This window comes from Monopterus albus, unplaced genomic scaffold (assembly GCF_001952655.1).
Source record: "Monopterus albus unplaced genomic scaffold, M_albus_1.0 scaffold134.1, whole genome shotgun sequence".
Taxonomy (NCBI): domain Eukaryota; kingdom Metazoa; phylum Chordata; class Actinopteri; order Synbranchiformes; family Synbranchidae; genus Monopterus; species Monopterus albus.
The window spans coordinates 1,041,881-1,047,934 of record NW_018128014.1 but is presented as its reverse complement, the minus strand read 5'-3'; the positions used below and the strand labels follow the sequence as shown (position 1 = coordinate 1,047,934).

Below are 6,054 nucleotides of genomic sequence, written 5' to 3'. Positions count from 1 at the left end.
CATCCCCTTCTGTTTGGGCGAAACAGTACTGCATGGTGCCTTCAGTCTCTGGGGTCCAGAGTTTAATTTGTTTGGTGCCAGGGTTTGTTTGTTTCAGTCTTTGTTTGTAAGCTGGATACAGGAACAAAGAAATGTGGTCTGAGCGTCCAAGGTGGGGGCAGGGTGCGGCCCTGTATGCACCTGTATGTTACTGTAAACATGATCCAGAGTGTTCTTGCCCCGAGTTGGAATGTTCACATGTTGGTAATATTTGGGGAGTACAGTCTTTAAATTGCAGTGGTTAAAGTCGCCTGCAGCGATAAACACAGCAATTGGGTGCACTGTCTCTAGCACGTTGATGGTATCATAGAGTTTACTGAGAGCTGCAGAGGGATTAGCTCTTGGGCTAACATACACAGCAGCCAGAAACACAGCACTATGCTCTCTGGCTAGATAGTGGGGCCGACATTTCAGCAATAAAAACTCTACGTCTGGCGAACAGTGCTTATGAACAGTCCATACATCTCCACACCATGAGTTATTAATAAACACACACACACATACACCACCTCCTTTTACCTTCCCTGAAGCAGCAGTGCGGTCGTTTCAATGTATAAAATGTGTTTGTAGCCGAATCGCTGAGTCTGGAACTCTGTCAGAAAGCCAAGTCTCGGTGAGAACTAGAGCACAGCATTCTCTGATTTCCCGTTGTGTTGTAATCCTAGCCCTTAGCTCGTCCAGTTTGTTTTCCAGAGACTGTACGTTAGCTAGGAAGTGGTTAATGGCGGTCGGGTAGTGCGAGCTTTTAGCCTAGCATGGAGTCCTCCTCGCCTGCCCCGTTTGCATCTCCGCCTCCGGGTCGCTCTCCTGATTTCAGCCTGCTTGCTTGTGCCTGGTTCTCCGGAGGCTCCCCGTGGGCGATGGTGGCTTTCCTCGCCATTGTTGTTATTGTCGCCGGAGCCGGAACGAACAATGAGTTGTAGCTTCGGTGGTATGAAACCAGTAAATTCCCAGTGGCTTTGTGAGTTGGCGATATCCAGCATTGCCTGTCTGTTGTATGTAAGCAGTGCATGACATTTGTGCACTGCAGAAGAAGCAAAAAACACACAAAAAAGAAGAAAATGAAGCAAAGGCCGGCATTCAAGAGTGGAACGCGCAAACACGTTCGCCTTGGTGGGCGCCATGTTGATCCCGCCATCTTCAGCTGGCTGTGTGAGCTGGCAAGTTTATCAAAAGGCTTGATTCAGTGCAGTCAATCATCAAACTGATATGGCACACACAAAAATACTTGAAGTACATCATTTTTGAGGCACACTGGTTTCGTGAGTTTAATGAACTCTCCATCTTCTCTCTGGTTCCCCAGCATACAGTAAATACCACAAAGACAACAACTCCTCTTCCTCATTATTTCCCTCTACAGTGCCAGAGTGAAATGGAAACTCAGCAAAGCCACACATAAGCACAATGATGGTCGTGGGCTGCACATACATGGCTGCATAGAGACACATGTAGCAAGTGGACCCCAGCATGTCTATCACTATATTGACATTCCAGGCCTTGATGCTAAATTCCGATCTTTCTGTCAGATCTGGTGTTTTTGCGTTCATGGTTCACATTCATGTTTGTAAGTGACATGCATCCAGCTGTGGCCACTGGGAAAATCATCTGAAAGACTGAGCAAGGCCGTGTTCAGATTGACTTTCAAAGATGTGAAAGAACATAGCCTTTTCCATTCCTTTCTATGGGGGATTGCATTCACCACAGCTGGCACCAGCACCGCAAAGGCAAAGGCTCTGCATTGACCAAGCATGTACAGGGGACGATCAGGACAGAAAGAAAACTCTTTTTGTAAAGACGTTTGTTTACCTTGATAGCCTGAGTATTCACTGCTATTCACTGTCAAATCTGGGCCACAGTTAACGCACCGTAACGACACGCCATGCATTTTCATTAGTACTGGATGGTAAACAGTGTTTTTTTTAATCTATCAATGCAGACACACCAGTGGTAGAATTGGTAGAATCATCACAACATGGCCATATTGTACAAACAGTCCCCCAGACCCCCCAAACCCCCGCCCGCTGATCAGCGTAGCTGCTTGCATTAAAGCACAGCAGGGAGTCACATTATTGCCAGATCAGTGTGAATGTATGATGATGGTACCGAATTCAGGTTTAATAATACATTCATGAGCTGCAACAATAACAACTATAACTTGTGCTATGGTAAATAGCAGTTTCCTCAAACACTGTGATCAGAAGCTTCTCCATAAATGAAATGACAAATGTGAAACACTGTCGTCTCACCGCTGACCCGCTGCTGTCGCTCTCCTCCATGTTTATTTTAATCAGTCTCTGAGGGGATGGCACTGAATGATAACAGCTATAAGCACATGCGCAAGGGACCGTTCTGATGTCAGTCACATGATCAAATATCGGATATGAATCAGGTCTAGGACCACATATGAAAGTGACCCAGATCTGATTTAATCTGGGGGGGGACTGGATCTGATTCATGTTTGTAGCATGAATTACATTTCATTGTGCTCTTAAATTATAGCACATGCTGATGTTGACCTTTGCCAACATATGTTACTACTGAAAGTCTGTCAGGGCAAAATGAACACTGACTCATGTGACACATACTTAAAATGAGACACAGCTTTGTTAATGACATGTACATGTATAAACAGACAAGCTTATTCAATCAGGCTATATGATATGGGTTTATAAGAAGGCAACTGACAACTTACAGTTAGCTTGCCCACAGCAACACAACCGTTTTCAGTGTCGTTGTCTGCTTCGTTGCCCAGTATCCAGCTCTCCACACAAAACCTGCCGACAGATGACAGGGTTTTAGAAATGCAACTTGATAAAGTCACTCTTATTACTGAAGAGGACATTAAAATGGCAGCTTGAAAAGGTTTATTAACATAATGTATATGGTCAGCTCCACTTTTTTACTAGAGGGACAGAATTCCATTACTTTCACGTGATATGCACTGATAACATCTGAAGCATCAGTACTGACCTGATACTGGTAGTGGTCAATGTATCATTATATCTGGTCAAGCTTTAGTTACACTGATGTCAACAAATCCCATGAAAAGACCAGAACTAATACACTAGACCATCCCTCACTACTTTCTGGTTTCCTTTCTCTGTTGTTACTTCACTGGTTCTTAGTAAAGATGTAAAACATAAAAGCCAATTACAAAAATATATTTATTAATGTCCTAAAACAGGTAGTAAAAGCAATCAAACAGGAATACTGCACTTGATGAGCACTATTTCTGAAAGCGGATGAATCACCATTTTATGTTTTAGTCAGCATTTCCAGCAGCGGCAGCAGAGGATACTGTGTATGTGAGACTGACTTAAAATAAAATATAATGTGTGTTCATGGTGATGAAGGAACATGTCGCCCAGGCCAGCAATGACTCACTGATGTGTTTTAATAGCTCCTGGACAACAGTGGACCTGGCACAGAGGAATAAGATATATTAGGCTTTAGACGCACACACAATATAAAATCATAAATCGGTGCCGTGGGTAGAGCAGTTGTCTCCAGACCGGAAGGTTGAGGGTTTGAATCTCGGTGCCAGCAGTCCACATGTCGAAGTGTCCTTGGGCAAGACACTGAACCCCCCAAGTTGCCTGTGATGGCGACGTGTACAGTATGCACGCAGCAGCCCGGGGTCCTCGGCTTCAAACGAAATTTCATTGTATGTGTCACAATGACAATAAAATAAAGCTTCTTCTTCTAAATTTAGATAGATAGATAGGTTTTTGTAGTTCTGGATATCATTCTTAGCCAATATAACAAAATTTCCAGTTTGGTTGCTGGCTTGACCAAAGCAAAGAGTTCTGACAAACAGGCAGGGTTAAATCAATAAACCACTTTTTGGTATTTTGCTTTTGTTAATAAGAGAGAGACACCAATTACTGGAGGGAATGATGTTCAACAAAGGCCCTCTGTGCATTCTAAGCAGAAACAAAAATCTCTTATGACAAAAATAAATCTTTCAAAAACCTCTCACAGTTTTCCTCTGAAGAAGTGCTGGAAGTAGCTTGGCAGTAGAATTTAAGAGTTTTAAGAAGTTTTAGACACAAGAGTGACAAAAGTCACAAATGACAATTCACACTCAACTTTACTGAAGTCAGAAGTGAACAAACCCACAATGTCCATCACACAAACCTTTGGTTTGCAAAATATTTATGATGCGTTCAGTCCAAAACTATAAATAAGGAAAAATATCATTTAATATGTATTTATAATTAAATAAGAATAACAAGAAATCGTACGTCTGGAAAGTTTCTGAGCAAAATAAAATAAAACCACCAGCAGAAGTAATTCTAGTTAAAATTCTAATAAAAATGACACTCTGCTGATTTGCTGATTACTTGTACAGATTTTGTAGCATGAAGCAGTCAAAGCCCTTGTATGCATAATAAAGACAATTAGCTTGATTTACAGTTAATAAACCATCTGTATGTAACTCTTAATGCCTGCAAATAAAATGTATCTGGTTATAATTTTCAATTACATAAGTGAAAAGAGGGAGGCCAGAGAGCTGCTATGACTCAAATTCCTTTGAGCAGTTGCCTGGCTGGCCAGGTCTGAGCCACACAGAGCACAGTGCTGTACAGAGAGTTTTGCCCCACATGCAAAAGATTTAAGTTCAATCAAGCGTTCAGGGCTGGACACCTGATCTTTCGCTTAAAGCTTCTCCAGAACAGTGGGAGTGTGGTTGGGCCTCACAGCAGGCTGCCTGTCTCTAGCAATCTGCTAACACAGAGCCTCTGAAGGAATGGTATTTATCCAGCCCTGAGCCTGGTGGGGACTACTTTGTATGTGGTAGGTATACATAGCTACCAGAGGTCCCGAGTGGATAGAAGGGTAGGAACAAAAGCTGTAGAGGTTTAACGATTAATACACCTATTCAGGAAAGATGAATGTAATGAATGTCATGGTGTTTTGGAGTTAGACTTAGATTGAAACTGTGAAACTGAACAAATTACCCAATGCAATGACTCTCACAGTTTCCTTAACAACAACAACAAGCTTTACCATCCCCATAATGCCCCTTCAGTTCCTTCCATCATAATTCAAATAATGTTCTTTGTTTGGAGGCAAATCCAGATACAACATTGACTGAACCTGTATTTGTTCCCCCACCAGTCTCTTTTTAATGATTAAAAAATGGAGTTCAAAATATATATAGGACATGTTAATGATAGCAAAAGACCAAGAAAACACAGAAGTCTTTAGGATGTAGCTTGAGTTTCCACAGTCCCCTCAGACCATGGGAGATTTGGATGAGAACATTTCTAAAGTTTCTTTCAGCCACAAAGAAAACATTTTAGCCTCTTAGTAATCCTTCTCGAAGCCCTTCCTAAGCTCCAAGGGCCCTTCCTCCCTCGATCATTTCTATCAGGGATTCTAGAGGAGCCTCTCTGTCGACTGAAGCCTGCCACACACACCATTCACCATCTCTTGATGACACCTCTGGGACCCAGCTGACCTTCCTGTTGACACTGAGCAAGAGCCGGTGCAGCGAGGGGCTCCACCCAGGGGGCTGGAGGTCTAATCACTGTGTTCCTCACAAAAGCCACAGAGGAAACATTAGCATTCCTGAATCTCCCGCTATCATCACACTGCAGCCTCTGCATGTGTACACAGGTCCACATAAACATGTAGTCAGTGGAAGAAAGTATCTTATTTTACCTGTGTTGCACCTATTGCGTTTATTTAAATTTACTTTATACATCTGTTCTACTACTTTTAGAGTATTTCTTTTTACAGCAAAGTTGTGTTAGTTGTGACTGTTCTCTATCACCTTAAAAGTAATATTTTTGACATGTTTAAAGCTGGTTGGACAAAACATTGGGCTCTGATTTGTGACTACTTTATGACATTTATTTATAGATTAATTGATTAAATAAGATCATAATTATCAGATTATTCAATAAGGAAAATAATCATAAAATAAGTTGTTCCATCTCAACCAGATGCTACATTAGATTAATAATAATAAACCATTCATCTTCTATACCGCTCAGTCCCAAAAGGGGT

At 41.9% G+C, this 6,054-nt stretch overlaps 1 protein-coding gene across 4 annotated transcripts in view; it reads right to left on the bottom strand.

The window, feature by feature from the left end:
* Positions 1-6,054, bottom strand: part of pknox2 (pbx/knotted 1 homeobox 2) — a 100,368-nt gene that overhangs the window by 75,476 nt on the left and 18,838 nt on the right. For all 4 annotated transcript variants that reach the window (XM_020613516.1, XM_020613519.1, XM_020613518.1 and 1 more), the window contains exon 2: positions 2,732-2,813. The gene's annotated coding sequence lies outside the window, so the exon portion shown is untranslated. The remainder of the gene's footprint in view (positions 1-2,731; positions 2,814-6,054) is intronic.